The following is a 15,866-nucleotide window of genomic DNA, read 5'->3' as shown; positions in this document are numbered from 1 at the left end:
CTCTTAGCTTCCATTAACCAGTAAAACACCAGAAATGGAGCTGTGGCTCAAGGGGTACAGCACTAGCCTTGAACAAAAAAGCTAAGATTCAGGCTGAGTTCAAGCCCTATTATCAGCACACACAAATAATTAGTATGTATGTATATTTGTGCAGGTCTCCTTCTGGGTTCTCCAGTTTGTTGCATTGATCTATGCATCTGTTCCTCTGACAATAGTGTATAATCCTGACCATAGTAAATTTATGATACTTTAAAATCGATTACATATCATTCTTCTCATTTTATTCTTTTCAGACCTTAACTGCCCTATAATTTTCCACACTAATTTTAGCAAAAAGCTCAGGAATAGTGCCCAGGCTCTGAGTTCAAGTGTAACACATACACACATACACACACACACACACACACACACACACACACACACAGAGAGAGAGAGAGAGAGAGAGAGAGAGAGAACAAAATTCTTTTAGTTTGTCTATATTGGAAGATTTATTTTATTCCTAAAGAATATTTTCACTCAAAGCAGGATTTGGCATTGACTTTTTTTTTATAATTAATTGTTAAAGTTTATACCATTTCCTTTGTCATGGTTTTTTTTATGGGAACTTCAGTGTTGTTCATGTTTGTGTTCTCTTACAGTAAAGGTGGCATTTTTCTCTCACTCCTTTCAAGAAGTTTTCCTTCTCTTTAATATCTAGATGTTGAGGTATGATATGCCTTGGTGTAGATTTCTTTGTGTTTTTCTTGTCTAGACTTGGCTCAGTGTCTTGACTCTATAGCCTATGCCTTTTGACAACTCTAGTAGATTTGCATCAATTATATCTGGTACCTTTTCTGTCCCCAACATTTCTCTTCTCCTTCTAGCAATGTTAGCTCTTATATAGCCCCAGAGGCTGCTTTTGTTTCTGGCCAATTATTATCTTTGTTCTTTCTAAGTTTTCTTTGTTTTTTATAACAAGAGATCATATATTAAAAATCAAAAAAGTAAAATATTTCAAACTCTTTCTGATGAATAACATTAGACAACATTGCCCTTTTAGCCCAGGTGTCAGTCCAAGCTTCAGCCCTACATGGAGGGTCCCAGTGCCTCAGAGAAAAATATGAATACATTCATTAAATAAATCCATGCAATATTTTAGGTGCTACTATTCTTACCATTTTACAAATCAAGAATAAAATAGGTGTGGTCATAGAAATCTATAATCCCATCAGGCAGGTGGCTGAAGCCAGAGAATTGAGTTTGGAGCCAGGTGGGGTTACAGAGCAAGACTTTGCCTTGAGACAAATAAATAAACAAAAAACTCAAGAAGAAATAAAACTTAGAAAGAAGCAGAGTAACTTGCAAAATTAAGAAGGCTAATTTGGATGAAGCAAGAATTGGAATCATGGAGTATTCATGAGATTGTACCGTACAGACTTCCAACCATAGGAAGTCCCAGTTATTAAAAACCTATAGATGGGAGAGTAGGATAAGTCCATTCCTAGGTTATATGGGGTCCTTTGACAGCTAACTTTGCCTTGAGAATTCAATGTTCTTATCAGTCCTTGTTTAGATTTTACAGCAGTCAAGTACATTCCAATCTTGGAACCAGGCATGCATCATGCAGCACTGACCATGGCTCTCAGCCATTTCCAGATCCTTCCCTCATCCTCCCCAACACATGCATCTTTCCCCACTTTCACTTCCAAATCCCAGCATGTTTGATATCATCTTGGCATATTTTTTTTCTCTTGAAGATACAAATGATATAATGAAGTAATGAAATAAGTGGTTCTGTAGGATTACTTGACATTCCACTGGGAAGATCAAATAAAATATGTGGGAAGAGTTTATAATGCTTGAACTGAATGCAAATGCAAGGTGTCCTTATTACTTAGAGTTCACATAGTAGAAACCTGCCTCAGGCTCTCCCTGGGCTAAGCCCCTGGCCTAAGTGTAGATCATTTCTAATTTAGCATTTTATCTAATGATTTGCTTCCTTGTGAGAAGTGCAGGCTTATTGCTTTAATTTTTACACTATCCAAGCACGTGACATGATAACTCTAAGCTGTGCTTTTATTCACACACACGCTGACTGGCATTTGGCAACCTCTTTGCCAAAAATTGATGCAATTTGCAGTCCAGTAATTATCCCATTCATCACCATCCGATTTTCTAAATTGTCTTTAAACAAGGGTGTGGTGGGTTCTTGGAGGGCTGATAATAAGCGCAGCAACCAGTCTGACCTGTCCCTCAGCAGCAGTAATTGAAGCTCACCTGTTCTCATCAGGGCCTCCTCTTGTGGGAAGCAAGAGTTTGAGGACGAGAAGGTCTTGTTCACTTAGGGCCACATGATCTGAATCACGATACATCACAATAACCAATACAAAACGATTCTGCCATTGTTGTTTAATAGTCTCCTAACATCGAAGGGTGTCCAAATAACTTGAGGTTTACCAAAATGTCAACAACATAAAATATCATCTTTCACAGCATACTGGGAACAAAAGAGAAATAGGAAAAATAAGCTATGTGCTTTGGAGTTGGTGACATACTGTGAATGTGTGATAAAAATGAACAAAAGTTCTCCATCTCCACATGCCTTTATCTTTATCATCAGAAAGCATTAAACTGTAAGATATGGAAAATAGACACTCAGTTTGCAAAAGGGAATTAAAGCCCTAGATGAGTGAGCAGATGGCAAAACACAGGACAATTGTATGAGGTCAGGTTTGTTTGAATCACATTTCAGGGTAGTGATAGTCAAGACAAACATTGATTCTTAGATAAAAGGCATTGCTCTATGTCTCTGATAAACTTAAGAGGCGTTATTATCTACATCTTTTAGATGGAAAAAACTTAGGGCCACAGAGATTAAATTCCCATCACAGGGCTGGGATTTAAGCACAGATGGTATCATTCTAGAACCTTCCAGCAAGTGAATGGTTCACAGAGCAGTAGCACTGTCATTGCCTGGGTGCTATTAGACATGTGGAATCTCAGGCCTATGGACTCAGAAGCTATACTTTAATAGGATCTCTAAATGTTTCTCAAATACACTGCGATTAGAGAAGTTGCATTGCTCCAAAGCCCAGACTGGTTCTCAGTCACATTAGAGACCAGGTGCATGTGAGCACAGGACCCTTATGGAGATATAGGAACCAATAAACACAAGAGCGCTAGAGCCAGATAGCTGATAGACAATAGTATGGTTTTCAAAACGAATGCTTAACAGAGGACTAATTAGGAGACTAAGGACTAGTGTAAAGTGATTTAAAAAAATCTCCAGAAAATTCTAAATTAGAAAGCAAAAAGAGGATTATGAAGAATCATTTGTGGCTTCATTATAAAACATCTTTCAACCTGAGATTTTTAGTTTTTAAAATTACTTTTTTATAATTCTAGCATAAATATTAATGGAAATACCACAGCTATATTATTCAAGGATGTCAGCAACAAGACAAACATTTGGTCAAGTCTCTGATAAACTTAACAGCCTACAGGTTAAAGGCCACAAAGGACAGCTTGGAAGTAGTTGAATAATTTTATCTAAAGAGCATTGATACATGGAAGTGAGTAGAATCAGAAAGGTTCTATTCTTGCATTTATCCAGACAAATGTGTATTGAACATACCTGTAATGATGTGCTGGAAATGTAGGGATAAACAAGACAATATCCTGTTAGCATCAAACTTCACAACTAAACAAAGATCATCATAGATGTTATAATCATCAAGTATGTATGTTACCTCAAGTAGAAAGGAAGCCTTTCTCTACTGCTGACTTCTGACCAGAGATGTGAGCATTAAACCAGAAACAACCATGAGAGGATCTGATGTAAGTATACTTCAAACCTGGGATGAAGGCCTGAGGCTGAGAATGAATTTATCATGTTGGAAGAATTCAGAAGTAGATGAAGCCTGAGATCCAACTCAACATAGTCCTGAAAGCCACAAGGAGAGAAACTCAGTGGACGTTTTGATTTGAAGCATCATTTGATCTGATTTAAGATTTCAAAAGAGCATAGACTATCATATGGAGAAATGGATCATAACAGAAGAAAAGCCATTCTAATATTTTTGTCAGAAGTTTAAATGAGAATTCTTCATGCATAGGACTAATTAGCAGACATTAGTTAGCTGTGTGCCCAATATATGACAGCATTCTGGCAGAGTTTGGGGCATAGAAAGACCAAAGATTTCTAAAGTTAGGCTCATGTCAGGATTGCTTGGGAAATGAAGCACATTTGTACAAACATGCATATATAAATGAATACATTTCTTATTTATACCATTTTCTGCATTGTCCCAGATTTGTCTGTGAGATTGGGACCTAGAAATCCACTTTTTTTTTGCCCGTGCTGGGGTTTGGGACTCAGGGCCTGAGCACTGTCCCTGGCTTCTTTTAGCTCAAGGCTAACACTCTACCTCTTGAGCCACAGTGCCCCTTCTGGCTTTTTCTATATATGTGGTGCTGAGGAATTGAACCCAGGGCTTCATGTATGCTAGGCAAGCACTCTACCACTAGGCCATATTTCCAGCCCCGAAATCCACTTTCTGAAAGGTTAATTCCATGAGCTATATCATCTGGGAACCACTGCTATTAGGTATACAAAATATTTGGATACAAAATAATATCTGAGATATTTCATAGCTCATTAGTGTACTCTAAAGATTTAGATTTGATTCAGGGACTGTACATATTAGAATGACTAAAATGTAACAGGGTTTCTTAGAGATAATAATGGCAAGTTCCTTTAAGGTATAGGGCATGAAATTCTTTTTTAAATTCTTAGTTTTCATGTTTCTTTTTTTTTTTTCAGGTAGTATCTTCTGGGTTTTGTTTGTTTGTTTGTTTTTGCCAATCCTGGGACTTGGGACTGAGTCCCTGAGTCCCTGACTTCTTTGTGCTCAAGGCTAGCACTCTACCTCTTGAGCCACAGCACCACTTCTGACTTTTTCTGTTTATGTGGTACTGAGGAATCGAACCCAGGGCTTCATGCATGCTAGGCAAGCACTCTATCACTAAGCCACATTCCCAGCCAATTTCTTCAATTTTTACACTGATTGAAAACAAGGGTAAAAGGCAAACCAATGCAACAGCAATACTTCTAAGACATTATGCTGTAAACCAACTGTACAGCTTGGGGGAGGGGAGGGAAGCAACTGGGCAGGGAGGAAGGTGGGAGAAAAATGAAGGAGGAGGTAACAAGTTTGATAAGAAATGTACTCGCTGCCTTATGTATGTAACTGTAACCCCTCTGTACATTACTTTGACAATAAAAAAATAAAAAAACAAATACACAGGTGGCTTAAGTTTTGCTATTTACATAACTACTTTCTTATATTTTACTGTGTATATAGCTCATTCCAAGACTTGTGAACTTTGGACATTTTCTAGAAGTAAATTTCCCTTTCATTGCTCAAGGAACACAATGGAGAGAAATATTAACTACCATCAATCTAAATGCACACAGTAAGAAAAAAACATTGAGAAGGGCTGGGAATATGGCCTAGTGGCAAGAGTGCTTGCTCCCTACACACGAAGCTCTCAGTTCGATTCCCCAGCACCACATAGATGGAAAACGGCCAGAAGGGGCGCTGTGGCTCAGGTGGCAGAGTGCTAGCCTTGAGCAGGAAGAAGCCAGGGAAGGTGCTCAGGCCCTGAGTCCAAGGCCCAGGACTGGCCAAAAAAAAAACAAAAACAAAAAACAAATGAGAAACTAGAATAAACATTAGTGTGTGTGTTGAGGGGTGGGGGGATGAAATGAGCAAAGGCTATCTCAAGAATATTGCATAATAATGAGTTTGGTTCTGAATGTAACCAGGGAAGAGGGGAAGCATTTTTAAGCTGAAAGTACAACATGATCTGCATATGTCTATAATGTGTTTCCAAGAAATTTCACATCATCAAATTCGCTGACTTTAATGACTATGTTCTAAAACTGCAGTAGACCGGAAGTGAAATTTTAACCCCAATTATATCTTGAATTCTGTGATACATTCAGTAGGTGAATGAAAAGATTCTATTAAGGTAATGAAAAACGAGGAACTCATTCCCAAGTAAGCAAACAGGTGCAGAAAGGATTGCTTCCTGATCCTTTGGGATTTATGTTCTTATGATAACTGTGATGAGTCCTTTACCTGGTTTAAGATGTTATGTTGATAGTTTGCTTTGCCTTATTTAATATTCTGATGATTGTGTGTGGAGTCCTCAAACCGAAGCCAAGAGATCAAGTTCACTTTGTTCGTCACATAAGAAATACATACCTCAAGCAGACACATGATCTATAAGTTACTTTTCTGTATCAGTGGTTTGTGGCTTCCATAGAAGGTGTGGGGCTTTGAGAAAAACTGGACACTTTTAGTGTCCGCTATTGTCCATATTGTACCTTAGTGAATCAAGGGAATTCACTGATAGACTCACAAAGACACAAAGACATAGGGATTCAATGCAAAATAAAACTGAACATCCATCTCTTGTGGTTCTAGTCTATACCCTTGGAGGGCAAAGATGAACAAGAAGGTCTTAAAATTCAGTGAGACAAATAGACATGGGGGTAATAATTGAGATGTCTACAGAATGTTACAGAGAATAATAGAAAGGAATGATATTTGTTCCATTCTGGGAATTCACAAGAGGTTTCCTAGAAGAGATAAGCTTTAACAGAGCACTGAAAGATGAGTCAGCCATAATGAGCTTGTGAAGAGTGGTCTGAGTGTTCCAGCTGAAGGACTAACTCCCTCTGAGATGGAGCCAGAAGCACATGTGGAGATTCAAAGGCTATTGTAACAGAGGTTTAAAAGGAAATGAAGTTCTTGGGAGAAAACACTGGAGATGGATATCAAACAGGAGCTGGATAATGAGTTTAGTATTTCCTTCTCTAAATGACAGAGTTCTCAAAGGTTTAAAGTATTTTAGATTATTGAAGCTCCCATGAAGTTACTAAGGTATGAGGGAAAAGGACCAACTACGAATAAACCAAGAGTTGGACTTAGTGGCAGAGTCCTATACCTGAGGCAAGAGAATATGGAGTTCGAGGTCAGCCTGGTCTGTATAGAGACATCTAAAAACAAAGCAAATAAAACAAACATCACCAGCAACAACCATAACCAATGTTGATCACGGTAAGAAACATTGGGATGACTAGAAGGAGATTCACTTAAAAACTAATATAAAAAAAACTGGCTTGCCTTGCCGATTGATGGGATGTGTGTGAGGCTAGTTAGAGATGGAGACATTATGACAAATTTTGGAGCTGCTAAAAGTAGGATGCCCCCAACAGCTAGAAAACAAAGGAGAAGCACCAGGTGACAGGATCTCCTTTGAACATGTTGTTCAGGTTCATGTTACATTCAGGGTGAGTGTACTCGCCCAGGGCTCAAAAGAGTTTGGGGCCAGATATACAGATCTGGAGGTCATCGGTATAGTTGAATCAGGGAGACGGGGAAGGTTACCTGGGCATATTAAAAAGAGGCCTGGTACCATGAACTCAGTGGGATTTTCCAAATGTATGCCCAGTGTCAAGACAGAGCAAAGTTATCCGGGTCTTGCTTGAGAAAAATATCATAACCTGTTTCCATCTCAAGGACTCAGGTTAGGAAAATAGCAAGCTGCTCAAACAGTCAAGGAGATAAATAAAAATCCCCAAGCCCACAGGGCAAAGCCAGTTATTTAAGGAAACTCCTGAGTGCTATCTCTTGTGAGAATATGGCTGATTCAGAATATTTGCCTTTTATTTGTCCTTGTGTTTTTGAAGTTATAATGAGACAGGAGGGAAATGTACAGAGGTAAATGACTTGTCACAGACAGGGTCTGACAACCTGCCCATCGGCATTCATCTCATAAGCTTCAGATATGGAGAATTTTCCAGGTTTCCAAGTAATTGCTGCCTCTGTTGCTTTGTTCCCAACCCTCAGAAAAGTGTAAATTATCTCAAAGGCCACTGGGCAAATGTTGCCTTGCCCTTGGGAGTAACCTAGCCCTGGAGAAATATCACTTGAGAGGCATCAAATTCCCTGAGCTTGTCCACACATGACAGTGTGTGAGAGCTCCTGAGGAAATAGAGATTACAGAAGAAAATATTATCAGATAGCATGCAGGTCTGTCTTTCCCACCTCCCAGGCTTTTTGCTACTGAGCAGATGGTACCATGGCACTTGTTAGATGCCTGGGCCTGATTCAAGGGCCTATTTTTGCTTTCACCAAGGCAACTGAACTAGAGGGGAACCTGGAGAGAATTAATAAACCTCAATATCCCTCTAACATCTTTTCCCTGTGTGATATACCCATTCTCACCTGCTGCTCTCATATTGTACCCCTTTCATCCCTCTGTCTCTTATCGAAAGCCTGCCGTGCTGGAACATTACCTCTATCATTCTTAACAGGCTGCACACACAGTCAGACTTTGGCAAACAGTCATGCTCTTCTACTGGAAGTCTTTTCCCAGGGCCTCTTTCCCACATGCTCCAGGCCAGCAAGGGTTAACCAGATTCCACCCATGAGTCCATCCCTGCAAGACTAACTTGTTTCTACTTGCCCAGCTTGGAACTTCTGCAGCCTGTCTCAATGACTTTTAGACCAAGGGAAAGGAGCCGTCGAACAACTGTCATAGCCATTGCTGGTGACAAGTGAAAACAAGAGTTAACCATTAATTACACTGAAAAATGCCCTTTCGTGAATAATAGACCTTATGTCTTGAATACATGTGTACCCTGTGATACCGGTCTGCGAAAGCTTGGAAGGGTACTGACTGAAGAGAGGACTCTATTCCTGGCTAGGGTTTCTTCATTCTGCTATTACTAGCCACATGCTAAGAAGAATAATAGACCATCCAGAGATATTACTCAGTACCAACACAATTCAGCATCTTTGTGGGTCACAAGTTCTTTGTATCTTACTAATTTAGATTAATGAATGGGTAAATGATAGATAGATAGATAGATAGATAGATAGATAGATAGATAGATAGATAGATAGATGATAGTTTACTTTATGTGAGTTTTTTTGGCTTATAGGAAAAATATTATTCTGGATATTTTTGAAGATATGTTTCAGAGGAGATTAACATTTAAACTGGTGAATTTTGAGAAATTCAAGTTAATATTCAAATTTGGGCAAAGCTCATTTGCTTAGCTAAGGCATAAATAGAACAAATAGTGACCTTCTCTAAGCAAGAAGAAATTCTAATAGTAGATGGGCTCCCATCCCTGTGTCCTGGACGGGTGGATGATGCAGTCCAGCAGATTCTAGACATAGCAAGCTTCTACAGCCACATGAAAAAATTCCTTTAAACCATTCTCTTCCTCTCCATCTCTCTCCCCCATCCCTAGCCTTCCTCCCCTCCTCCTCCCACCCTCTATCTCATCTCATTTCTTTCTATTCATTTATGTACTTACACTCATGAGTGAATACTGGCATGTCTCCATCAGAGATCAACAGGGGAAAGGATGAAAGAGGTATATCAAGTCATATACACATGCATTTTATCATTTAAATCATTGATGGTTTAAACATGTCTTTGCTTTCTGACCAGTTCTTAAAGAGGATTCACTCAATGAGTGGCTGCTACAGGCCAGCCCCTGTGGGATTTAGGTAAAACATAAGCCTCCTCCTCATTATTCAAAGGGAAATCACCTCTTGCCTTTATGGAGAGCACTTGCTTCCTTTAACCACTTGCCTTTGATCGCTCTACATTTTTGCCTCCACAGTCTCTTTCAATAATTATTACTAATCTGTTAGACCTTACACAGAATGCCAGTTATAAAGAGTGGTCATCTCACACACACACACACACACACACACACACTCCCATCACCACAGCTTCTAACGAAAAGAAATGTGTGGGGTAACCAGGAAAGGAGCTGCCATTGTAGTAATAAAGAAAAATGGTCAGGTGCAACCAGGGGAATGGAGCCTCTACTATCTCCTCTATAATTCACATGAATTCACATGCTTTTTTTTTTTTTTTAAAAAAAAAAGACCCTTCCTTGATTTTTATTTTGTAAACCCATCCCAACATCTTTGCATTCATCACAAAGTAGAAAATTGAACTTACATACTAAATTTGAAAAGACAAAAGATCTCATTCTTTTTCACCATTAAAAAGACTAATGTGTTTGTCTTAAAAGAGACAAAGAAGAAAGATCACTGAATTAATAAAAAGGATAATAGGATGAGAGGTCATTCTTTCTTGTTATTATTTTTGTCATTACAGACATAGCTTTCTGTCAGCTACATAAGAAGACACAGTCCCAAAGGAATTTGCTTGAAACATAAATGACATGCCACCAATGGGACACCCGCTTTTGTGCAGAAAAAGTGGACTTGAGGCCAGCACGTTTCCTCTATCCTCTGCATAAAGATCAGGACAAAGATCAGTGTAGCAGCGTAATGCCCAATCTACAAAATAAGCATTGTGAGGGCAATGTTTATAAAGCATGCCACTTTTCTGAGCTTTCTATTTTCATCACTATAATCTGCTTGGAGCTTCTCTGGATGTGGACCCTAGAAAGATTTACGAAAACTCCAAATTTGCTGTAGGAGCACACCTGTAACCCCAGCACTGAGGTAGGGCAGGGGGTGGAGCTAAGGCAGGAGGATTTCAGGCCAGCCTGAGGGTTACATAGGGATACTTTATCTCAGTTTGTTGTTATTGTTGTTTTAATTAAAGAAAACTTCAAATTTTATAAAACCCATCAAAAGACTTAAGGATAATGAGTGAATTCACTGAACTAATTGTGTGCAATTAGTAACATGAGCTTACATCTTATTATTATTTTAACATTGTACCCAGAAATTTCTTTTATACATTTCCTTTTCTGCACCTTGTGTAAGTGAGATTTAGTGATTTGCATCCAGTGAACAGGAGAGTGATATGTTATTTGCAATGAAAGTAAAACAGCTTCAAAATCTATCAAGTGATGAATAAAGCTGATCCAATGGAATATTATTTGGCCTTGAATAAAATTCTGATGCTTGCTACACCATGGGAATACCTTGAAGATATATCATAGGACACATGACAGACCTAAGAGGGCAAATAACTGAATGACCCACTCAGGGAGCACTGAGTAGGAAAATTCAGTGAAGCTTCTGGGGCCAGGATTTGAGACAATAGACAGTTACTATTTCATGGGCATACAGTTTCTGTTAGGATGATGCAAAGAACTAGAAATGGATAGCTGTGATGATTGCCCAACAATATGAATGTCACTGAATGATACACTTCAAAATACTTTAACTGGTAAATTCTGTTACATATATTTTACCACAATTTAAAGAAATCACCTCTGTTCCCCAGAAAGAACTATAGATTCCACAGGTTGTGTCTTTCATCCCTTTGACCATTCACTTTGGGAAGAACCAGTACCTTGTCCCAAGGAGATGAACTGAGCCTTCCTCACAGTACTGGTGAGCCAGAAAAGACACCATGGATCTAGAAGTCAGTTCTCCAGGCCCATCCCCTTTCCTCTAGGAAGAGGGACTTCACAGAACACCTTGAGCTACAGATGCCTATGAACACACCCCTGGACGCCTTGACCCTCAGAGACTGGGAGACAATACATATTTACTGCTCTACCCAATGAATCTTGGAATCAGCAAGAGATATAAAATACAAGTATAGAGCTGGGCCCCAGTGGATCACACCTGTTACCTAGAGAGATAGGACATTTACATAAAAGTCGATCTGCAGAATGAGCATGGATGGCATAAAGCTAAGAAGAAAGAGGCTCAACCATGTTACTTTCAACATTTTGGCAAGGACTTTGACAGAAAATGAGGTTAGCTGGTGCTCAGAACATCTTTAAGGAGAGAAAGACAGCAAGTAATTGCTCCCCCACCCCGAAAAAATACTTTCTATTTTTCATCCAATGGAAGAATCCTTGCATGTGAGTTCTCAACCAGACATGTGGGCAGATCTCAAAGTCACATCTGATAGTAGCTTAAGGGTTGATAGCTTCCCCAGGGAAGAGTGGAACAATTTGCTGGAAACTTCCCACCCCCATCATTTGACCTTAAAGCTTCAGAAGAAATGAAAAGAAGCATCTCTTGACAAAACGAATGGGGATCCCTGCTGTCATGTATTACTGTTCCTTTAAGATCCCATGGAAATGAAAGATAGGTCAAATCTATTAAGAGTGTAGAAGAGGCATGTCCCTCAGGAGAACTGGAGAATAATAGAAAAGGACTTTTTCTGACAAAACATGAGTATCTTTTTGTGTGTTTGGTTTTTTGTTTCATATTTATTTACTTTGTGTTAGGGAGAAATAATTTAATTTGTGGTAAGAATAGTTCATTACTGAAAGAAAAAGGGAAAGAACTTCAAAGATGGGGCCCCCTGTAGCTTACACATTGTGTGAACTTACCCTTGTTCCCTTGGCCTTTCCCATTCCTTTTCCTTTGGTAATTCTCCCTTTATCCTTGCAACTTAAAGAGAATAATCAGGAAGCTGAGCACCAGCAGCCCTGTCCTGAAAGACATTTTATTGTTCTCTCCAGCTCCCCAGTAGACTGTATCACTAGAATTATTTCTATCATTGGGGAGGCAGATGGGGGTGGGGGTGGAGAGTTGAGCAAACCTTTCTCCAAATTACCACATATTTTTATATTAATACATTACAGGCCATCTGTTTATCTCCTGAAGCTGAGAGAATTTACTAGATATCCAAGAGTCCTTCACAGTGGCCCTCCCAAAAGAAACTAGAGATGGAGCAATGATTTTTAAACTCAAAATTTCCGGTTTATCCCCATACACTCCTAGTGTTTGGCTAGACAGATAAAGGAGAAGTATGAAAGCTTTTGTATTTCAGCTGACCTTTCACAGAGACAAGAAGTAATTTTGCTTGAATTCTCCATTTCAATACAAGACAATAACAGCTGGGCAGGGATTTTGCCTAACAGTTTGTAAGCTCTATTCTCAACTGCAGTTGTTGGACTGGCATTTTATATTAAATCAATAGAGCATTGTTATTGAGACACAAGACCATTACAACTTCAAAAAGATACTTAACCAAGTAATTTTTTCTCCATCACTAGTGTTTCTACAACTGTACAGACTACTGCTCCACTCCAAAGGCAGGAGATATTCTAGTGGAATGATCTGGAATCTGATTTTTCTGGACTTGGAGACTCTATCATTTACATATAAATGGGGTGATGTTGAGAGGGCATAGGATAGAGGGTAAGAGCACAGGCTTTGAACACAGACTGTCCCCTAAGGTTCAGATCACAAACTAGTACAAGTAAAAATGCTTTTTAGCAGTGACTGGCACATAGTACGTGTGAAATAGTTGTTAGTTACAGTGACATTTATTCTTTCCAAAATCTCTGCACAAGGTTACACAAGTAGCCCTCGGCACCAAAGCCAGAAGAAAACAATAAATAAAGGGCACTAACCAATAAGAACTCTAGGAAAAGTTCCAAATTGGGTACATGTGAGAATCAGGTAGCGCTTTGGCCTCCTTGATATTCTACTCTCTCCTGCCATGGTTCACTTTCCTCCTGTAACTGAACCCTAGCTCCAGAATTTTTGGAATTAATGGAATTAATTTCCAGAATTAATGGAAGTTGTTAATTTACAGTTGTGATCTTCAGGTAGTATGTGTACATTGTACAAAATATAGATCGCCATTTTACCAGGATAAGAGATCAAAACTGAGAATTTCCTGTACTATTGGGGTAGGTAAGAATATTTTAAGGCAGGTAAAACATTTTTTTTTACTTGAATCACAGCTCAACGGCTATTTGGGTATCCCATGTAGCAGCTCCTAGAGTGTTTCATGTAAGGGATTATAAACAGATTTGGGGGCTGAAACACAACACTGTGCTTAAGCACATTAGCATGACATCAAGGCCCAAGTGTTACTGGCCTTGCAGTTGCAGAGCTGCTGTCAACAAATCATGACAGATTGAACCAGCCAAATCTTTCAGTCACAACTGTTTTTTCCTGAAGACACAGATATATATATATATATATATATATATATATATATATATATATATATATATATATATATACCTGCTAGATGTTCCAAACAGGAAACCCAGCCTTAGCTTCTTCCATCCTCATTACAGAAAAGGAGCCAAGAGTAAGGGGAATTAAGTTCTAGGTCTGCCCCTGCTACTAATTGTCTGGATCTCTTTGGGCAAGCCATTATACTTTATCTCTAAAGTTTCTATTTATAAAACTGGAGGGGGGGGGTGGAGCAGATGCATTAGAACACTATTTTGTCATCCTCTTCAAGTGGGAGGTTCCCTTGTGGTTTGGGGAAACTTAAAAGTCCCACAGAGCAATTTAAATGCCACTCCAGTGAAAGGCAACAGTCTTCTAATCATAAGAAGTTATGAGATCAATGGGGGAGAGACAAGTAATAAGGGATACAACTAAGAGTAAAGAGATTGGATCTAAGATCACCAACTAAAAGGCTACTCAAATGGCCCACAGCACTAGTTGAACCCTAAGGAAACTGTTTTTTCTTTTCTTTTCTTTTTTTTTTTTTTGCCAGTCCTGGGTCTTGAACTCAGGACCTGAGCACTGTCCATAGCTTCCTTTTGTTCAAGGCTAGTGCTCTACCACTTGAGCCACAGTGCCATTTCCAGCTTTTTCTATATATGTGGTGCTGAGGAATCGAACCCAGGGCTTCATGCATGCTAGGCAAGCACTCTACCACTAAGCCACACTCCCGCCCTCAAAGAAAACTTTTTTAAAAAGATTTGAAAGCTGCCTGAGGTTCAGGCACATGGGACTGTCTGACTATAAAGTTCTAACCTTCAGCATACTTTTTTATTTTTTAATTTTTATTGTAAAGGTGATGTACAGAGGGATTATAGTTACATAAATCAGGTATGGAGTACATTTCTTTTTGAACAGTATCACCTCCTTCCTCATTTTCTCCCAGTCTTCTCTCTCCTGACTCCCATCCCCCACAAGTATATTGTAAAAGCTCCCCATGTGATTCTAATTTTCAGTCAATGACTAGTACCCAGGATGGACTAGAATGATTGTTTAACAAATAGAAGAAAGGGTAGTGGTAATAGATGTCTGATGGTGACATAGGATGATTATAAATTGAATACATATGAGAAAGAAAGGTTAGGAAAGAAGACTAATTAGATCTCAAGCAAGGGAGCCTACAAGAATGAAGAAAATGTAGCAAACTTCCTGGAAATGGTGGAGAATAAAAGGTTTTGGAGAGATGACAGTGACTTTGAGTTGAAGAGGACAGCAGGAAGTCTAAATAATTCCAAATCTCAGAAAATTTAACATTGAATTAATTTACTCATTAGTTTGTTGTTGTTTCTCAGAATCCCAGCTGAAACAAAATGGCAGTAAAGCTAGAATATGAAGAAACCTGTACTTTTGTGTTTTAGTTGCTCTGGTTGTTTTTGCTTATTAATTTGGTTTTTGTGTACTTGGTCCTTTTTAATCTGCTAGATTAACTTCTTTCAGGGGTGCTTTGTAAATCTTTTGCATACTTATGAAAGCTATGAACACAGTTTTAGAAAAAAAATCACAAATATCTAAACTTTTCTTTGGAGCCCAGGTTGTGAATCCCTTATTTAGATAAGAACTATGAGACTCCAAACCAAGGATTTTTCTTGTTGTCCTTATTATGATTACTATTGTTGTTGATATTTCAAGATGGAGAATTATGGATAGAAGAAGAATATTACTAAAAGGAAGAATCATCAGGAAAGGGATATGTTATATGGACAGCTTTTTATTTTTTGTAATAAAATGATGACTGCTCAGTCTCAAGGGGAAATGTTGTTTTTTTCATAAATGTGTTAGAGCATTTAAGATATTCTTGTTCTTTATTTTTCTATTAAAATGCTGATATATTATGTGTACCTGTCCTTTAAACCTCCTGGCAACCACAGAAAATCA

This window comes from Perognathus longimembris, chromosome 1 (assembly GCF_023159225.1).
Source record: "Perognathus longimembris pacificus isolate PPM17 chromosome 1, ASM2315922v1, whole genome shotgun sequence".
NCBI classification, from domain to species: Eukaryota; Metazoa; Chordata; class Mammalia; order Rodentia; family Heteromyidae; genus Perognathus; species Perognathus longimembris.
Note: the sequence above shows the minus strand (reverse complement) of the source record.